This window comes from Salvelinus fontinalis, chromosome 9, assembly GCF_029448725.1.
Source record: "Salvelinus fontinalis isolate EN_2023a chromosome 9, ASM2944872v1, whole genome shotgun sequence".
Lineage (NCBI taxonomy): Eukaryota > Metazoa > Chordata > Actinopteri > Salmoniformes > Salmonidae > Salvelinus > Salvelinus fontinalis.
In genome coordinates, this window is record NC_074673.1 from 39,715,322 (window position 1) to 39,736,664 (window position 21,343).

Genomic DNA, 21,343 nt, shown 5'->3' on the forward strand with positions numbered 1-21,343 from the left:
GCCTATAATTTCCACCTTTTGTCTATTCCATTTGCACAACAGCATGTGAAATGTATTGTCCATCAGTGTTGCTTCCTAAGTGGACAGTTTGATTTCACAGAAGTGTGATTCACTTGGAGTTACATTGTGTTGTTTAAGTGTTCCCTTTATTTTTTTGAGCAGTGTATAAGTCTATGCTAAGTAAAGCTCTGCCTTATCTCAGCTCACTGGTCACGATAGCACGCGCTCCAGCAGGTATATCTCACTGGTCATCCGCAAAGCCAACATCTCCTTTGGCCACATTTCCTTCCAGTTCTCTGCTGCCAATGACTGGAACGAATTTCAAAAATCGCTGAAGCTGGAAACGTATATTTCCCTCACTAACTTTAAACATCAGCTATCTGAGCAGCTAACCGATCGCTGCAGCTGTACATAGCCTGTAAATAGCACACCCAATCTACCTACCTCATCCCCATATTGTTTTTATTTACTTTTCTGCTCTTTTGCACACCAGTATTTCTACTTGAACATCACCATCTGCTCATCTATCACTCCAGTGTTAATTTGCTAAATTGTAATTACCTCGCTACTATGGCCAATTTATTGCCTTACCTCCTCATGCCATTTGCACAAACTGTATATAAACCTTCTTTTCCCCCCCTATGGTGTTATTGACTGTACGCTTGTTTATTCCATGTGTAACTCTGTGTTGTTGTTTGTGCCACACTGTGTTACGGCTATCGTCATATTCTTCCTCCTCGGACGAGGAGAGGCGAGACGGATCGGACCAATACGCAGAGTGGTTAGTGTTCATAATGATTTATTAAAACGAAACTGAATACTGAATTACAAAACAAATAAACGAAGTGCATAAACCGATACAGTACCGTGTGATGCAACAAACACAGACACGGAAACAAACACCCACAAAACACACGTGAAACCCAGGCTGCCTAAGTTTGATTCTCAATCAGGGACAACGATTGACAGCTGTCTCTGATTGAGAATCATACCCGGCCGAACACAAACATCCCAACATAGAAAATCAAACATAGACAAACCCACCCAACTCACGCCCTGACCAACTAAATAAATACAAGAAAAAGGAAAACAGGTCAGTAACGTGACATAACCCCCCCTCCTTAAGGTGCGAACTCCGGGCGCACCAGCATAAACTCTAGGGGAGGGTCTGGGTGGGCGTCTGTCCACGGTGGCGGCTCTGGCGCTGGTCGTAGTCCCCACCCCACCATAATCAAACCCCGCTTCCGTGGCCTCCTCCCAATGGCCACCCTCCATGTGAATCCCACTATACCAAAGGGCAGCACCGGACAGAGGGGCAGCACCGGACAGAGGGGCAGCACCGGACAGAGGGGCAGCACCGGACAGAGGGGCGAATCCTGGCTGGCTGGCTCTGGCGGATCCTGGCTGGCTGGCTCTGGCGGATCCTGGCTTCCTGGCTCTGGCGGATCCTGGCTTCCTGGCTCTGGCGGATCCTGGCTCTGGCGGATCCTGGCTCTGGCGGATCCCGGCTCTGGCGGATCCCGGCTCTGGCGGATCCCGGCTCTGGCGGATCCCGGCTCTGGCGGATCCCGGCTCTGGCGGATCCCGGCTCTGGCGGATCCCGGCTCTGGCGGATCCCGGCTCTGGCGGATCCCGGCTCTGGCGGATCCCGGCTCTGGCGGATCCCGGCTCTGGCGGATCCCGGCTCTGGCGGATCCCGGCTGGACGGCTCTGGCGGATCCCGGCTGGACGGCTCTGGCGGATCCCGGCTCTGGCGGATCCCGGCTCTGGACAGACGGACAGCGCTGGGCAGGCAGACAGTACAGACAGCGCTGGGCAGGCTGACAGTTCAGACAGCGCTGGGCAGGCTGACAGTTCAGACAGCGCTGTGCAGGCAGACAGCCCAGACAGCGCTGGGAAGGCAGGCAGTTCAGACTCAGGCTGCGCTGGAGAGGAGGAAGGCTCTGACAGCGCTGGACAGGTGGGAGCAGCTGGAGAGAGAACCCGGAGAGACAGCCTGGTGCGGGGGGCTGCCACCGGAGGACTGGTACGTGGTGGCACCGGGTATACCGGACCGTGAAGGAGGACACGCGCTCTTGAGCACCGAGCCTCCCCAACCCTACCAGGTTGAATGGTCCCCGTAGCCCTGCCAGTGCGGCGAGGTGGAATATGCTGGCGAACCGGGGACACCATCTGTAAGGCTGGTGCCATGTACGCACCCGGCTCGATGCCCAACCTAGCCCTACCAGTGCGGCGAGGTGGAATAGCCCGCACTGGGCTAAGCACGCATACTGGGGACACCGTGCGCTTTACCGCATAACACGGTGTCTGACCAGTACGACGCCCTCTGACTCCACGGTAAGCACGGGGAGTTGGCTCAGGTATCCTACCCGGCTTTGCCACACTCCGCGTGTGCCCCCCCCCCCCCAAGAAATTTTTGGGTCTGACTCTCGGGCTCCCAACTGCGTCGCCGCGCTGCCTCCTCATACCAGCGCGTCTCTGCCTTCGCTGCCTCCAACTCAGCCTTGGGACGGCGATATTCCCCTAGCTGAGCCCAGGGTCCTTTGCCGTCCAGAATCTCTTCCCAAGTCCAGGAGTCCTGGGTTTCTTTCCGCTGCTGTTGCCGCCCTTCTCCACTCCGCTTGGTTCTTTGGTGGTGGGTGTTTCTGTTACGGCTATCGTCATATTCCTCCTCGGACGAGGAGAGGCGAGACGGATCGGACCAATACGCAGAATGGTTAGTGTTCATAAACATCCCAACATAGAAAATCAAACATAGACAAACCCACCCAACTCACGCCCTGAAGAACTAAATAAATACAAGAAAAAGGAAAACAGGTCAGGAACGTGACACACTGCTTTGCTTTATCTTGGCCAGGTCGCAGTTGTAAATGAGAACTTGTTCTCAACTAGCCTAGCTGGTTAAATAAAGGTGAAATACAAATAAATACATAAAACACACAGAAACAGTAAATCCTCCATATGATCTCATAGGACTAATAGTAGAACTCTTTTTACTTGCACACAATATAAACTCAACAAAAAAAGAAACGATCCTCACTGTCAATTGCGTTTATTTTCAACAAACTTAACATGTGTTTATTTGTATGAACATAACAAGATCAACAACTGAGACATAAACTTAACAAGTTCCACAGACATGTGACTAACATAAATTGAATAATTTGTCCCTGAACAAAGGGGGCATCAAAAATAACAGTCAGTATCTGGTGTGGCCACCAGCTGCATTAAGTACTGCAGAGCATGGACTGCACCAGATTTGTCAGTTCTTGCTGTGAGATGTTACCCCACTCTTCCACCAAGGCACCTGCAAGTTCCCAAACTGTCACGATCGTCGTTAGGTGAAAGAGAGGACCAAACACCTACACTGAACACAACCCCATGAACTCTCCAAAACCCCCTAGACAATACAAACACCCTAGACTAGACAAAAACATCCCCCATGTCACACCCTGACCTAACTAAAATAATAAAGAAAACAAAAATAACTAAGGCCAGGGCGTGACACAAACATCACCCTCTGATCCAACAGGTCCCAGACGTGCTCAATGGGCTCGAGATCCGGGCTCTCGATGGCCATGGCAGAACACTGACATTCCTGTCTTGCAGGAAATCATGCACAGAACGAGCAGTATGGCTGGTGGCATTGTCATGCTGGAGGGTCATGTCAGGATGAGCCTGCAGGAAGGGTACCACATGAGGGAGGAGGATGTCTTCCCTGTAACGCACAGCATTGAGATTGCCTGCAATGACAACAAGCTCAGTCTGATGATGCTGTGACACACCGCCCCAGACCATGGCGGACCCTCCACCTTCAAATCGATCCCGCTTCAGAGTACAGGTCTCGGTGTAACGCACATTCCGTCGACAATAAAGGTGAATCAGACCATCACCCCTGGTGAGACAAAACCGTGACTCGTCAGTGAAGAGCACTTTTTGCCAGTCCTGTCTGGTCCAGTGACGGTGGGTTTGTGCCCATAGGCGACGTTGTTGCCGGTGATGTCTGGTGAGGACCTGCCTTACAACAGGCCTACAAGCCCTCAGTCCAGCCTCTCTCAGCCTATTGCGGAAAGTCTGAGCACTGAGGGAGGGATTGTGCGTTTCTGGTGTAACTCGGGCAGTTGTTGTTGCCATCCTGTACCTGCCCCGCAGGTGTGATGTTCGGATGTTCGGATCCTGTGCCGGTGTTGTAACACGTGGTCTGCCACTGCGAGGACGACCAGCTGTTCGTCCTGTCTCCCTGTAGCGCTGTCTTAGGCATCTCATACTACGGACATTGCAATTTATTGCCCTGGCCAGATTTGCAGTCCTCATGCCTCCTTGCAGAATGCCTAAGGCACATTCACGCAGATGAGCAGGGACCCTGCTCATCTTTCTTTTGGTGTTTTTCAGAGTCAGCAGAAAGGCCTCTTTAGTGTCCTAAGTTTTCATAACTGTGACCTTAATTGCCTATTGTCTGTAAGTTATTAGTGTCTTAAAGACAGTTCCACAGGCGCATGTTCATCTATTGTTTACGGTTCATTGAACAAGCATGGGGAACAATGTTTAAACCCTTTACAATGAAGATCTGTGAAGTTATTTGGATTTTTAGGAATTATCTTTGAAAGACAGGGTCCTGAAAAGGGGACGTTTCTTTTTTTGCTGAGTTTAGATGTGTCGCCCCATCCTGTCCCTCGGGGTCCACCACCCTGCAGCGCCCCAACCCAACACAACCAACTCAGCTTAAGGATCTTAGTGAAACATTCATTATTGGTTCGGGTGTGTTAGGCCAAGGCCAGAGTGACAACACAGAGGACGGCAGAACTCCAGGGCCAGGACCGAGCAGCCCAGCAGCTAGGTATCTCCCCTGACGTGGGCATGTTTTCAATACAGACTTCTTTAGTCGTACTGTATTCCATATAAGGTATCCAGACCTTGTGAAACTTGCCCAGTATACCTTTAATCTTGTAATAAATAAAATCTAGTCATACATAACTTGACATTGTGGGGGATAACCAATCTTCCATTTAATGGCAATATCTGGTAATTTAACCTATTTCTTAAGTTATTTTTGCGCATTTGATATTGCCTATAGGGTGCAACATTTCTGGGACCATGGCTACGTCACATACACCTAAAAAAAGAACATTGCAGGACTGCGGTCTGATTTGGGACCAGTTCTTGCGATAGCAGGTGGGAATCTGACAGAAAGCCAGAAGGTGGGGGCGGAGCGGGATGAAGAAATTGTTCCAGCTTAGACCTCTATAGGTGCACCATGACAGTGAAGCCTGTAAAGTTAGAGCTGTTTATTACTGTGTCAGTGTGAAAAGTAGGGAATTAGCTTGGGAAACTGCCAGATCAGCAATGTTACATTGCCATACTGACTCATAAAACTCACATTGCACTGAAAAAACGTCATAATATCTATTTTCAATCGTTTGGCCGATGGTTTCATCGTTTGATTCAAGTCTAGTGTGATTGAGGCAAAAAGAATAGCTAACGTTAGCCAACTTTTGACCAGATCTCTCTCTCTAACGGTACATCAACTGGCGAAAGCTAGCCAAGTTCATTTACCTCTGAAACGGGACAAAACATTTCCATACAAACAACAGCTGTCAGATAGTAATAATAGCCACCTCATATTGATATCTGACAGATAACTAGAAGCTAGAGCTGACCTGGATGAGGTAGCTACTAGCTAGTGTAGCTTATTCATTCACCTCAGTCGAGAGGAGATGTTCTGTGTTGTCTGTGGTCCTAAATCCAGCTGACTGAACACTCCAAACAGCCTACCTGTCCTCTCTGAGGTGTCCACATGGTCCTAAAGCACCCCGGTGCTACTTTTTTTTAATCACATTGCAATGATAAAACTGGGGGTGAGGGGGGGGGGGGGGAATTGCAACTTCAGAATGTGTGAAAGTTGCGCCCCTGCTAAACAGTGCCAAAGAGGATAAAGCGACATGCTGGGAGCTCGACTGTGGTTTAATTTCCTCCAACTCATTGATCAGTGATGATTCGCTAACTGAACATCAATATGCATGCAATATGATAACATACTATATAGCAAGATGCGTGGTCCATTTATAAAATGCATGGATAAAAGCGACAACTGATAAAAAAGGAGAAAGGAGAATGCATGTTAGCAAATGGCTTTATAAATTAATAAAGTGTCAATCTACTGTAAAAGTAGCTTAAAGAGTCCTTTGTATTGAAGCCTACATTATATTGAGCATTGGCGTCGCTCATGCTTACAGAAAGCCATGTGCCTTTATTTACAATTTGGACATCTTCTGCACTTTATTGATAGTTCTAAAAATGCTAAAATATTCACAGATTATAATGGAATAAAATCGAAAAGGATTGCATTATGTATTATTTTCATATCTTATATAGCAATTGAAAGACTATTCACCAGCCGCCCACTGTTCACTCAGGCTAGATCTAATGGTAGACTACAGGTGAAAAGTAGGCCTATGCATTATACCTTGCCATACACTTGTCATACACTGCACTCTATCATAGTCCGTCCCATGCATCCACAATACATTTGTAGTTCAGTTTAAATTTTGCTATTAGTCCTTGGTCTTTCTTTAGCATACAATGTTTTCAAATATTTGATTTTGCGCAGGTATTGGAGGAGGGAACTGGAGAACTCTTTTTCTATCATTTGGGACAATATCTCTTCACCGATATCTTTATTTCTATGTATGCCCATTTTATTCAGAGTCGGACATGGTATTGCACTGTGGCATTCAATCACAGTGCCAGTAGGCACTTGGTTTCTAATGAAGAACTATGATCTTAACTCAACTTGCCAATCTGATTGTTTTTAGAGGACAAATATACAGTTGAAGTCAGAAGTTTATGTACACTTAGGTTGGAGCCAATAAAACTTGTTTTTCAACCACTTCACAAATGTCTTGTTAACAAACTATAGTTTTGGCAAGTCGGTTAGGACATCTACTTTGTGCACGACACAAGTCATTTTTCCAACAATTGTTTAGAAGTTTACATACACTAAGTATGCCTTTAAACAGCTTGGAAAATTCCAGAAAATTATTTCATGGCTTTAGAAGCTTCTGAAAGGCTAATTGACATCATTTGAGTCAATTGGAGGAGTACCTGTGGATGTATTTCGAGGCCTACCCTCAAACTCAGTGCCTCTTTGCTTGACATAATGGGGACATCATAAGTCAGCCATGACCTCAGAAAAACAATTGTAGACCTCCACAAGCCTGGTTCATCCTTGGGAGCAATTTCCAAACGCCTGAAGGTACCACGTTCATCTGTACAAACAATAGTACGCAAGTATAAACACCATGGGACCACGCAGCCGTCATACCGCTCAGGAAGGAGACGCGTTCTGTCTCCTAGAGATGAACATACTTTGGTGCAAAAAGTGCAAATCAATCCCAGAACAACAGCAAAAGACCTTGTGAAGATGCTGGAGGAAACAGGTACAAAAGTATCTATATCCACAGTAAAACGAGTCCTTTATAGACATAACCTGAAAGGCCGCTCAGCAAGGAAGAAGCCACTGCTCCAAAACCGCCATAAAAAAGCCAAACTACGGTTTGCGACAGCACATGGGGACAAAGATCATACTTTTTGGAGAAAGGTCCTATGGTCTGATGAAAAAAAAATAAAACTGTTTGGCCATAATGACCATCGTTATGTTTGGAGGAAAAAGGGGGAAGCTTGCAAGCTGAAGAACACCATCCCAACCATGAAGCACGGGTGTGGCAGCATCATGTTGTTGGGGTGCTTTGCTGCAGGAGGGACTGATGCACTTCACAAAATAGATGGCTTCATGAGGGAGGAAAATTATGTGGATATATTGAAGCAACATCTCAAGACATCAGTCACAAAGTTAAATCTAGGTCGCAAATGGGTCTTCCAACTGGACAATGACCCCAAGCATACTTCCAAAGTTGTGGCAAAATGGCTTAAGTACAACAAAGTCAAGGTATTGGAGTGGCCATCACAAAGCCCTGACCTCAATCCTATAGAACATTTGTGGGCAGAACTGAAAAAGCATGTGCGAGCAAGGAGGCCTACAAACCTGACTCAGTTACACCTGCTCTGTCAGGAGGAATGGGCCAAAATTCATCCAACTTATTGTGGGAAGCTTGTGGAAGGCTACCTGAAACGTTTGACCCAAGTTAAACAATTTAACGTCAATGCTACCAAATACTAATTGAGTGTATGTAAACTTCTGACCCACTGGGAAAGTGACAAAATAAATAAAAGCTGAAATAAATCACTATCTACTATTATTCTGGCATTTCACATTCTTAAAATAAAGTGGTGATCCTAACTGACATAAAACAGGGACTTTTTACTGGGATTAAATGTCAGGAATTGTGATAAACTAAGTTTAAATGTATTTAGCTAAGGTGTATGTAAACTTCCGACTTCAACTGTATATGCTTTCATTGTCCAGATTTGTTTACACTTCAAGGATATCCGTGCAAGATGTGTCTTCGACTACCTCCGGAATATCTCATTACAATCAGATCACAATGCATCTTTTGATTGACTACACCTGTAAACGAATGTGGGCACAATCAGAATGTGGACGAGATCAGTACAACAGACATGTTAGAACCAGGTATAAACGGGGCTTAAAAATAAGACCCTGGTTAGGGCCCTGTCCACCTCCCACGCAATCATTTTCCATTCTCCAAATGTAGAAATACTCACTGAAGCAAACAGTATCATCAATCAACAGCCTCATTTTACATGTAAAAACAGCACCGAATTAAAGATGCATTTTTAAATTTGACATGAAATTGGGTATAAACAAGTCTCCCTCTTAACTTTCTGTGCCGTGCTGGGATGTAGGAGTCAAGCAGACTAAACTGGTGGATGGGACGGCTGAGATAGGATAGAGTAAACACACACTGGAATGACCTTTTCTACCTCTCCTCCACAGAGGTGTTTATGAGTCATTCTCTTATGAGTCACACACACATGCACACACGCACACCTACAGAGGCACTCAGGCCTGCTCGGTGTCTGCATGTCTGGGCTTAAGAGCTGAGATGGAGCTGGAACAGGGGATTTAACCCTCTATAGAGCCGTGGAGAGCCACAGAGGAGTAGAGGAATGAGGTGCCTAAGAGAGAGGCAGAGCTGTATGGAAGGACTATTATGGATATTACAGCCTATCTGGTCATATGTAAATGTGTTTTATGGTTGTCAAGTTGTGTTTAGATAAAGCATAGTAGCACATGATGTGTCTATTCACAAACAGTACAGGCACTGCACATATTTCTGCAGACAAGCAGTCATACACAGACAGACACTATAGAAATAATAGTGGATGTACTGTGGTTTGAAGGTGACCCTGGTCATGGAGGCGCAGGCTCAGGCAGGTGTATTACCCTTGTGTTCAGGGAGACAGATAGGGTAGACAATGAGAGAATTGTTCCCCATGTCTCCTTCTCTCCCTCGGGCCATACTCAACAGCAGGCAGCCCCCCTGCAGTGCTGCTGTCCCCAGCTAACCAGAGCAGCACATTAGAATCCCATTCCGCCAGGAGCTAGACCGAACTAGACCGCAACCAAGCGCCTCCTCATTCTGCCAGCAGGGCGCCCTAATGCCCCTGTGGTGACGGAGTGTATGTGTGCGATTGCTTAAGGGTGTGTGTGTGTGTGCGTATGTGCACTTGCGTTAGTGTGCGCATGTGTGTGATTGTGTTGAGAAAAAAAAATCCACGTGCCTGATGAGTGTTTGGTAAAAAAAATAAAATGAAGATAACTTCCAGAAGTGTGCTTCTATTTGAGGAGATTGTACATAAGAGAACAGAGGTAAGGCACCTGCTACTGCTGTTGCTACTGCTTCCGCCGCTGCTGCTGCGTGACTGAGTGTCATAACAGAAATAGAGACTTATGACGTGTGAAGGGGACCACATGCTTTCCATGCCACCTCATCTTTATCCATCCCCTCATCCCACTTCTCACTCTGAGCGAGCCATTTTTCTCCATTAAGACACAAAAGGCTGTTGTTAAGGGGAATGCTATTCTCTCCTGTGGGAGCCAGGATGCTCTCCAGCCTCCCAAACAAGGGAGATTGAGATGAATGCCTATGAGGCTGGGCTACTATACGCTACGCTCCAGGTTAACATAAAGTCTACACTACACTGATAGACAGGAAAGTATAGAGGCATTAATGTCGGTCTGCCTCATCTACAGTACACTGCGTCAAGTCAGGATTATAAAGATTCAAGATTTTAAGATGGGTGTGTGTGTGCTCAGTCTCTCAGTGTGTGATGATATTTGTCTGTTGAGTTGGTCATGTACCAGTTTGGCATCTGGCTGTAGTATTTCCTGTGTGTGATGCTAACCCAGGAAGTGAACAGACGAGTGGGGACATGAGACATTAGGGCACTCAAACCCCCTCCTCTTTGTGCTTTGGAGATTGAAAAGTGAGCACAATAGAGCGAAGTCCATAGTTGACACCCTTGATAAAAACGAGCAAAAGCAGACTGTATAAAATAAATAATTCAAAAACGGAGCTATTGTATGCTATACTAATACAATTGCTCAGAGAAAGAGATTTTGTTTAATAATTAATTGAAATTATTGGCACCCCTGTTTTCAATACTCTAGCACCTTCCCTTGCGAGGATAAGAACACTAAGGTTTTTTATGAAATGGTTTATGAGATTGGAGAATACATTGGGAGGGATCTTAGACCATTCCTCTATACAGAATCTTTCCAGAACCTTGATATTCTTTGTCTGCGCTTATGTACTTCAATTCAAACCACAGGTTTTTAATGGGGTTCAACTTCGGAGACTGAGATGGCCATTGCAAAATGTTGATTTTGTGGTCAATTAACTACTTCTTAAATGTGGATTTTGATTAGTGCTTAAGGTTATTGTCTTGCTGGAAGATCCTCTTGCCGCCAAGTGTCAGCCTCCTGGTAGAAGCAACCAGGTTCTTGGCTAAAATGTCCTGATACTAGGTACATTTCATGATGCCGTAGACCTTAACAAGGACCCCAGGACCAGTTGAAGCATAACATCAATGATCCACCACCATATTTTCCCTAGTAAATAAATCCTATATAAAATCCAATCAGATTTTGGAATCTATCCTATAGGACTGGTTACAAAATCTGATAGGATTATTCTACTAGGTATCTACCAGAAATCATGAAAACGGGGTTGTAATAACAAACCAGAAAAAACATTTAGCATCTGCTATAACCATACATTGACTCAAAAACGACATATTAAGCTAGCTAGGTAGTCAGCTGACAGGCAAAAGCTAGTCAGCTGACAGGCAATAAATTGCAATGTCCGTACTGTGAAACGCCTAAGACAGCGCTACAGGGAGACAGGATGGACAGCTGATCATCCTCGCAGTGGCAGACCACGTGTAACAACACCTGCACAGGATTGGTACATCTGAACATCATACCTGCGGGACAGGTACAGGATGGCAACAATAACTGCCCGAGTTACACCAGGAACGCACAATCCCTCCCTCAGTGCTCAGACTGTCCGCAATAGGCTGAGAGAGGTTGGACTGAGGGCTTGTAGGCCTGTTGTAAGGGAGGTCCTCACCAGACATCACCGGCAAAAACGTCGCCTATGGTCACAAACCGTCGCTGGACCAGACAGGACTGGCAAAAAGTGCTCTTCACTGACGAGTCAAGGTTTTGTCTCACCAGGGGTGATGGTCGGATTCGCGTTTATCGTCAAAGGAATGAGCGTTACACCGAAGCCTGTACTCTGGAGCGGGATCGAATTTGGAGGTAGAGGGTCTGTCATGGTGTGTCCAAGCATCATCGGACTGAGCTTGGCATTGCAGGCAATCAATGCTGTGCGTTACAGGGAAGACATCCTCCTCCATGTGGTACCCTTCCTGCAGGCTCATCCTGACATGACCCTCTAGCATGACAATGCCACCAGCCATACTGCTCGTTCTGTGCGTGATTTCCTGCAAGACAGGAATGTCAGTGTTCTGCCATGGCCAGCAAAGAGCCCGGATCTCGAGCCCATTGAGCACGTCTGGGACTTGTTGGATCTGAGGGTGAGGGCTAGGGCCATTCCCCCCCAGAAATGTCCGGGAACTTGCAGGTGCCTCGGTGGAAGAGTGGGGTAACATCTCACAGCAAGAACTGGCAAATCTGGTGCAGTCCATGAGGAGATGCACTGCGGTACTTAATGCAGCTGGTGGCCACACCAGATACTGACTGTTACTTTTGACCCCCTTCCTTTGTTCAGGGACACATTACTCCATTTCTGTGGAACTTGTTCAGTTTATATCTCATTTGTTGAATCTTATGTTCATACAAATATTTACACATGTTAAGTTTGCTGAAAATAAACGCAGTTGACAGTGAGAGGACGTTTCTTTTTTTGCTGAGTTTATAAAGTAATCTATAACAGCACTTTGGTCAGCAGTGCTTTATGCTAGAAACAAGCAGTAAAATATTGGGGATATTGGTGACTCCAATGTATATGGGGATATTATGGTTTCGTTTCTTTGACATTCAGATCTTGATTTTGCTTGGGAAGTTATTTCCTTCGGTCACAATTGTACTTTCTGTACAATACACAAAAAAAATGTGTTGTTTCAACTTATTATATATCCAGTGATCTAGTTCCGTGGCCCTTTTCAAGCTCAGAGTACTTCACATTCCACGTTATCCTAGCTTTATTACATTTATTTTGACTAACAAGAGACGGTTAATTTGACGTTTGTTAATTTAACATTATTTGAAGCAACTTAAAACCTTTGTTATGTTAACAATAAATGTGGAGTTCTAATAACTAAAGCTACATTATTGTTGACAAATAAAAGACAGTTAAGTCCACTGCTTAATTTCAGTGTAACTTACTATTCTCATTTGAATCAACTTAAACATTTATTACATCAACAATAAATGTTGAGTTATCATAACTAAAGCAACATGTTGATAAATAAGAAATTTAATTCCACATGACAGTATAACCGACCATTTTTAGTTAAATTAATTTTACATTTTGTTAAGTCAAGTTTAAATTAAGCTATTGTAACAGTTATCATAACTATATTTAAAGTTGACATAACAGAATGGTCTAAGCAAGGATAACATGACATGTTAAGTGCTCTGTGCTTGAAAAAGGCCAGTCAACTGGATGACTGGAAATAACAAGTTGAAACAACCTTAAAGATTGAGTTCTGAACTAAAGCCAGTTACTACAATTTATAAGAGTTAACCATATCTTACTATTCTGAGTTGAATCTTTTTTCAATTTTGTTACGTCAACATTTAATAAAGTTACCATAACTAGTAACAGTTATGATAACTACATTTAAAGTTAACGTAACAAAATTGTCTAAGCTAGGATAACGTGACACGTTCAGTCCTCTGAGCTTGAAAAAGGCCACAACTAGAAATAACAAGTTGAAACAAAGTGTGAGTTATCTGATCTAAAGCCACATTTAAAAGAGTTACCCATTTACAACCCTTGTTCAATCAACATGCACTTCAGTAAAGCCTACTTCATATTGAGTTATTGTAACAGAGTTCTCAAACTGTTTGGCTGGTGGTGCTACACTGCGGCTACGAACAAGTCAAGCAGGCCACACATAACTATACTATTAATGACAACAGACAAGCTTGCCACACAACTATACTATTAATGACAACAGACAAGCTTGCCACACAACTATACTATTAATGACAACAGACAAGCTTGCCACACAACTATACTATTAATGACAACAGACAAGCTTGCCACAGATACATAAATAACTATACTATTAATGACAACAGACAAGCTTGCCACTGTCACGTTTCTGACCTTATTTCCTTTATTTTCCTTTGTTTTGTCTTTAGTTAGTATGGTCAGGGCGTGAGTTGGGGTGGGCAGTCTATGTTCTGTGTTTCTATGTTTAGGTTTGTCATTTGGCCTGATATGGTTCTCAATCAGAGGCAGGTGTTTTTCATTGTCTCTGATTGGGAACCATATTTAGGTAGCCTGTTTTCACTGTTGGTTTGTGGGTGTTTGTTTCCTGTGTCAGTGTTCGTGCCACACGGGACTGTTTTTGGTTAGGTTAGTTTGTTATTTTGTATTTGTGTCTTGTTCAGTTGATTATATTAAAACATGGACACTTACTACACTGCGTCTTGGTCCGATCCCTGCTACACCTCCTCCTCAGACGAAGAGGAGGAAATCTGCCGTTACAGCCACAGGCTGCAAGTTGAGAACCACTGTTCTAAGTCAACATGTCTTTAATTTAAAAAATTACTTAATATAACCCAGAATGTACAGTTGAACAAAGTTCAGATTTAGTAAAGCTTACCTCCATTTTAAAATGGCATTATAATTTACGATGATTGATTTACTATAGAGTACATTGATCTATTCAACAACTTATATTGCAATCAATTAATTCCATGAATTAGTCCTATCGTGTATTTAATAACATTTATTACACTATGTATTAACAAAGAAATAAAGTTAGAACAATGTATTGTTCCCTGGAATGCATTTTGATTGTCATGAGGAAAAAAACATTGCATATTTTTTTTTAGATGCATGTCTTTGGTTGCATTTAAACAGGCAGACAAATTCTGCTGTCACTAATTGGTATTTTAACCAATATCAGCTAATAAATATTTTGTAAAATTAAAAAAAAAAAAAATCCACTGTCCAATCAACCCATACACATTTGTAAATGGCACCATTGAAACAGTTTTATGGCACGGTAAATAAAAATTCAAAGACAATCTTCAGAATGGTTTCTAAGACAAGTTGGTGTTGAATGTGAAATTCTAACACGCACAACATTTTAAGAATGCAATGTAGTTAATGGGAAGAGATGATAGCAAATCAATGGTCTCTAACGAAAGATGGTTGTAGTTTGTAGACTGAAGGGCACACGTAAAAATAGGGTAACTTAAGTCTACCAAAAACTGAGATCTGTAAGATTTAGGCAAATAACAGCATCATTGTCCGAGGAATTAACTCTACTGCGAGTAAAACAAAAACACACCAATTAGTTGTCTTAACGAAGAAGACGGTTCTTCAGCCCATGCACTTTTTCTGTACAGTTTTCTGCACCAATCTTCAAGAATATTTTCTGACCTACCTCAAAAGTGTACCTCAAACATTTTGGGTAATCCAGGTTCAGACAATAAAGAAGTCCAATCAAAGTGGCACTGCATTTGGGACATTGTGAAGCTCATGTATGATCCCTTGCTCTTCTATCACAAGGGCAACATCCACATTGTCAGCTGGCATTGGGTCATCTGCTGCAGCTCCATCCACAATGACAAGTATACCGATTTTCACTCCGCGAGTGACTTCCTCAGAATCAGTTGTCTTCTGAAAAACAGAACAAAAATAGGCAAAGATTAGAGGCATTGCCCTACAAAACATCCTCCAATCATTTTTTGTACTATTGCATATTAATGCAGGCAAGTGGGGTGGCAGGTAGACTAGTGGTCAAGAGCATTGTGCCAGTAAACAAGCATGGTCCTTAAGCACGTCAGTCAACCATGATTGCTCCCAGGTCTACATAGAATGCATTCTAAGTTGAGGTATAACATGGTCCGTTCTTTTCCTATTTGCAAAAAGCAATTGATTGTCCGCTATAGTGCCGCAAAGACCCATGGTCATCCAACACTGAAAATGAGGGGGAAAACAATGTAAAGCCTCATCTATCATTCAGTGCTGTTTTGGCAATCAGCTCTTTCTACAACATGCATTATATTTAAGGTGCACTGTGTAGAATTCCACCTCTACTACTTTCATTTTAAATGACCAGCTTACAAAAACTGTAAAAACAATATTTCTAGATATTTAAAAAATATAAAACGTTATTTAGATAGGACAATGATTCTCTCCAATAAGCAAATCATTTATTACACAAAAGCAGCCTACAATGCAAAGTTTATATTGAAGACGGACGGGCGCGAGCCCACTGACGAACAATGTTGAAGCAAAACTGATTACAATGCCTGATCAAATGGCAAAATCAGCACTGCATGGTGTAGGGATTAATTGTCCTATCAAAATCGCTTTTTATATTTTTCAACAAGAAATATCGTCTTTAAACTTTTGTATAGAATTTGGAATTCCACATAGACAATTAACAGCATTAAAGTGGCACTAACAATAGGGAATTTGACATATCACTAAGGGCACTGCAGTGTGCTGCCATACACCAGGAATGTGTGATTCGTTCAAATATGCTAAAACTTGAGCATACTTACATTTCCCAACCGTCGACAACAGCTATCAATAGAAGTTAGGTATTATCGCCCCAATCGTAGTATTGTGTTTAATGTATGGTCCTGATTTTTGCTTTGCAGTCCAAGATAAAGATTTAGTTTCTTCTGGACAAAAAACATGCTAAATCACTATTCTCAACAAAATGTCTAGCAAGGGAGAAAGGTTGAGTAAAAGTAAAACATTGCTAAAAGAGATATCCTATATACTGTAGTTGGTTCACATTTGATTTGGCCTGTGTGTTATAATCACATCAGATGGCAACAGACATTCAACTTGACTCCATTGAACATTATAGTGCATCATGATTCATAGGAAATTTCACTCCTGGGAGAAAGCATAAGGTTATGTTGTAGGGTTGTATACCTCACGTCTTCAAAACATTGGTAGGGTCTTCTCGCAGGAAGTCTGGCAAGCCTTGGAGCACAGCCTCTTCCTTTGATTGGAACTCTAACAACAAAAGCACAATTGACTGTTTTACAACATTGTTAATGTGGTTGTCAATGACAAGGTCTCATCCCCAATATTGATGTGTATTTAAAAAAAGTAGCAATTATCAATACATAGGTAATAACTGTACAGAATACTTTAATATCAACATAATGGAACCTACGTCTTTGTCAAGACTGTCCATAAGGTGTTTTAGCTCCATCCCTCCACCACTCTTGGCCCAGGAGAATTCAAGGAGCTTGGAAAGACGACTGTCCAGGCATTCATTAAATGTCTTCTTGAGGTCCACAGACACCAGTCTCGTGAACTCCAGAGCAACATGTTTGAAGAGCATAACATACCAGGGAAGGAATTTTAGGGACACGGCCACTATGCCTTAAGGGGGTGCCTAATCTGCCAGTGCACCAAAACAATCAGCCAGGGCACTAAGGCCATCAAGCAAAATAGCCAATTACATTGCTACAAAGATAAAGCAATAAACACTTGTTAAAAAACCCTATAAGCATTTAATATAGGAAAATTATTAAAATGATCCGCTGCCACTTTCAACCCAAAGGGTTACCATGGTAATGGAGCTACAGTACTTATACTGATTTGGGGAAAATATATCTTGATTATATACATAGCTAGGAAACATGAAAACTAGCTGAGTCTCAGTTGGGATATTTCAAATGCATCTATGACAACCTGTGACTGCCACTGCGCTCAATGTTAAATATAGTTAAGGGATTCAGAGTCAAGCTATGAAACTAAATGACAGAAATACTTTGAAAACAACAATGATTTAAATCCATAAATTACTTCAGAAAATGTGAGTAAAACACGTACACTGTATAGAGCCCTGCATTTGTGTGACCTATAAACAGTCAGAGTTTTAGGATTTTTACAACCAGCCTAAGAGCACTACAGATAAAAGGAATACATTTTTGGAAAGCGTATTACATTAACTTATGTAGTTCCTTGTGTCCTCTAATCACGTTTCATCTCAAAATGCACAAAGGTCTGAAGGAAGACTGTCACGTTCCTGACCTGTTTTCTCTTGTTTTGTATGTGTTTATTGGTCAGGGCGTGAGCTGGGTGGGCATTTCTATGTGTTGTGTTTCTATGTTGGGTTAAAGGGTTGCCTGGTATGGCTCTCAATTAGAGGCAGGTGTTTGGCATTTCCTCTGATTGAGAGTCATATTAAGGTAGGTTGTTCTCACTGTTTGTTTGTGGGTGATTGTCTCCTGTGTCAGTGTCTGTATGTTACGCCACACGGAACTGTTACGGTTTTTGTTAGTTAGTTCGTTTTATATAGTCTGTTTTCCTGGTTCATGTGTTCTTCACATTGTATGTAAGTTCGTGTCCAGGTCTGTCTACATTCGTTTATTTGTTTTGTAATTATTCAAGTGTTCGTCGTGTTCTTCAGTTTTTTCAATAAATTCATTATGTCAACATACCTCGCTGCGTATTGGTCCACCGATCCGTCTCTCCTCTCCTCGTCCGAGGAAGACGACAGCCGTTACAAAGACAAGCTCTTGAGGTATAAGAAACTGTGTAAATTATTGATTTAAAACAATCACAGAAAATCTTACTGGACCTTTTGCAGATTTTAAATAAGCACTTGTTGTCTGAACAGCACTGGCCATCTAAATTTGATGTCAATGACAAAGGGATCATCTTCCACAATCTCCTTTCTTCTTAATGAGAAAGTAGTCATTACTGCATCAACAGTTACCCAGTCAGGACCTATTTTCAGAAACTCTTCTTGCATATAATCCTTATTGTTGAAATTACTTCTCAAATGAGAAAAGTACTGCTTAACATTACAGGGCTCAGAAAAGTTACAGAGGTCACATTTCATACAAGCAGTAACTGTTTAATGAACATTTCTTCGGTGTTGAGTCAAATGCTTCTTGAGTGCTATTTCTGTTTTAAAGGTGCACGGACAGTCTTGATGGATACATGGTAATGGACAGGTTCTTGCATAATGTCTATGCTTCAATTTGTAAAGTCTAATAAGGATGCGTTGATTTGATGTGTCAAATCTGCAGTACTTACAGTTCCACTTCCTCCATTGTGTCACGTTCTGACCTTTTTCCTTTGTTTTGTCTTTATTTAGTATGGTCAGGACGTTAGTTGGTGGGCAGTCTGTGTGTTTTTCTATGTTGGGGTTTTGAGTTCGGCCTGGTATAGTTCTCAATCAGAGGCAGCTGTCAATCGTTGTCCCTGATTGAGAATCATACTTGGGTAGCCTGGGTTTCACTTTTGGTTTGTGGGTGTTTGTTTCCGTGTGAGTGTTTGTTGCCACAAGGTACTGTTTCAGTTTCGTTCACATTTATTGTTTTGTATTTCATAGTGTTGAGTTTGTTTTAAAATAAACGTTATGGACACTTGCTGCGCATTGGTCCTCCGATCCTTCAAACTTCTCCTCGTCAGAGGAGGAGGAATGCCGTTACACATTGAAGGAATAATGCTTTTGGCTTTCCAAGAATCTAAAAAAGAATGTTTACAAACATTTTTTAAATTCACTTTAGTTGATATGTTAATTAACAAATTATTCTGAAATTGATTAAAAATTCAAGATATAAGTGCTGTCTAGGTAAACCTGTTTACTAACTGCTAAATGTATTTGTATAACATGGATTGTTCAACATCTCGTTACACCCAAACTAACAATTGTAAAATAACAGAATATATGCTAACATTACTACTTTCAAAAATAGGCTAATTAATCATTAGAATATTCTTAGCTAGGTTTTTAAATAATATATTTTGAAAAAAATAAAGGGTTTAACTCACAATACTAATTAGAAGCATGGCTAGCAAACACCTTTCCTTTGTACTATTAAGCAGGTTATCAAACTATTTCCAAGCTAGCCAACAAGCAGCTTTTATCAGCACATGATTCCGACCACTGCTATCTAGCCCAATGCTAACTAAACACACTTTAACTAACATGGGCAAATTCGGCCACGTGTCCTAACGGTCATAACACCATGCTAGTATGCTGTTAATTAGCATCGCGCTAAATGCCACAACATACCCTGGATAATTTACTTGGTTAACGTACACATGCCTATATCTGATGTTTGGCTAGCAAGCCACTGAATACAACCACAATAGTAAAACCGATAAAAGTTCATTACCACACCATATAATAGTAATTATAACTACGAGCATATCTACAGTTGGCTTTTGTAGCTAGCTGTTATACAGGTTATCAAAATAAATGACTAGTCAGTAATTTGTCTGCAATTTGGCGCTGTGTGCTGCTGGCTAGAGTGGTACTATTTAACAGCAAGCTTAGCTACAATTATACTACAGTACACTTAGCAGAATTTCACAAGTAACGTTAATCCGATTTAAACTGATAGTAAAATGCTATTTGCCAAACGTAGCCAAATAACTGTTTTTCTTTCTTAATTTAACCAAATTTCCATTTTAACATGGAGTGTGTTTAGCACCGCGCTAATCAACTAACGTTAGCTAGCATGTAACGTAGTAGCTAACATCCTTGTTATTCTTGTGCTGAAAAGTTATCAATATTTTTTACAAAGGGCACTTGTTAACACCAATAAATATGTATACCGTGTAGGTTACCAAGTAGGTAAATAACATGCTAGTGGTTGTATTGTTTTAAAGGAGATACTAATATTTTGCCAAGATACTCACTCTAGCTTGGAAAGCTGTTGAATGCAGTAGAGTTGCCGAAGCACCGTCTTGATCAAGCCACTTCCTGAAATGACGACGCCGCCTATAAATTAACACTGAGTTCTAAAATAAATTGTCCTAGTGCGACAATGCTTAAGTAAATAAAGAATATGTTTGATTCTAAACATTATACACGTTTAAGAATTAATTGATTACTAGAATTACAAGGAGCAAGTGCTAAACCAAATTAAGTTTGATCTATATCCCCTATCAATGCCAAAACAAGGAGCAAACTCTACACCAATGGTCGCCAACCGGTCGATCGCGATCTTCAAGGCATTCCTAGTCGATCACCAAATATTTCTGTAGAAAAGCCAAGGAACGATAAAGGCTTGTGGTCCTTTTTTAAAGTCATATTGAGCTGTTGCCGGTAGGTGCACTTGATTCAAAAGTGCTGCGCACTGGGTAAGCAGAGTGTTCCCATGAAACTAACACTGCCTACCCAACACCCCGGCAAATCTGTGACTAAATCGAGCGCACGTACTGTGCTGCCCAATCGGATAGCTCAAATCACCGTGGCAACAGAGCTTCCATGACCCTGGCCACAGCTAAGTTCAATAGACTACTAGCCAATGTAAGATTTAATAACTTTTAAAAACATTACAACAGAGACTGTCAACAAATACAGCAAAGAGCGGCTGTTTTTATGAGTGAGTTAATGTTTAAGTTTATATTCAGCACTGTCACTGTTTTTATTCAACACTATTACAGACACGCTTCTCCGTACTTCCGCTCGGGCTGCAGCTGCAATGAATGAGTAGCCAAGTATCGATAGCCCTGCGTTTTATTATTATTAGTAGCTCGTTGTGATTTTAATGTTGAAGAATATTTAACTTTCTCTGGTCATAGGAGCAACATGAATTTGTGCATGAGGCAGATGCGGTGCGACTCGAGTTTCGCCATCAGGTGGAAGACGTCCCCTCTCCCTGGTCAGTCTCACCGGAGGAAAGGAAGGAGAGAGCAGGGAGCGAGAGGCGGTTGGGAAA

At 42.4% G+C, this 21,343-nt stretch overlaps 1 protein-coding gene and 1 long non-coding RNA gene across 6 annotated transcripts in view; one reads left to right on the forward strand and one right to left on the reverse strand.

Annotated features, from left to right (window-relative positions):
- LOC129862557 (potassium voltage-gated channel subfamily G member 4-like) overlaps positions 1-21,343 on the forward strand; it is an 87,010-nt gene that overhangs the window by 43,229 nt on the left and 22,438 nt on the right. The gene's annotated exons all lie outside the window — the stretch shown is intronic.
- LOC129862558 (uncharacterized) lies at positions 14,648-20,404 on the reverse strand. Of its 5 annotated transcripts, XR_008760787.1 has the most exons (5): positions 20,319-20,404; positions 18,104-18,180; positions 16,828-16,971; positions 16,581-16,664; positions 14,648-15,308 (listed from the first exon to the last, which is right to left on the reverse strand). It is a non-coding gene; the product is annotated as an uncharacterized LOC129862558 (long non-coding RNA). The 5 variants fall into 5 exon arrangements; XR_008760786.1 differs by having other exon boundaries at positions 16,828-18,180; XR_008760783.1 differs by having other exon boundaries at positions 16,828-19,138; positions 20,319-20,376.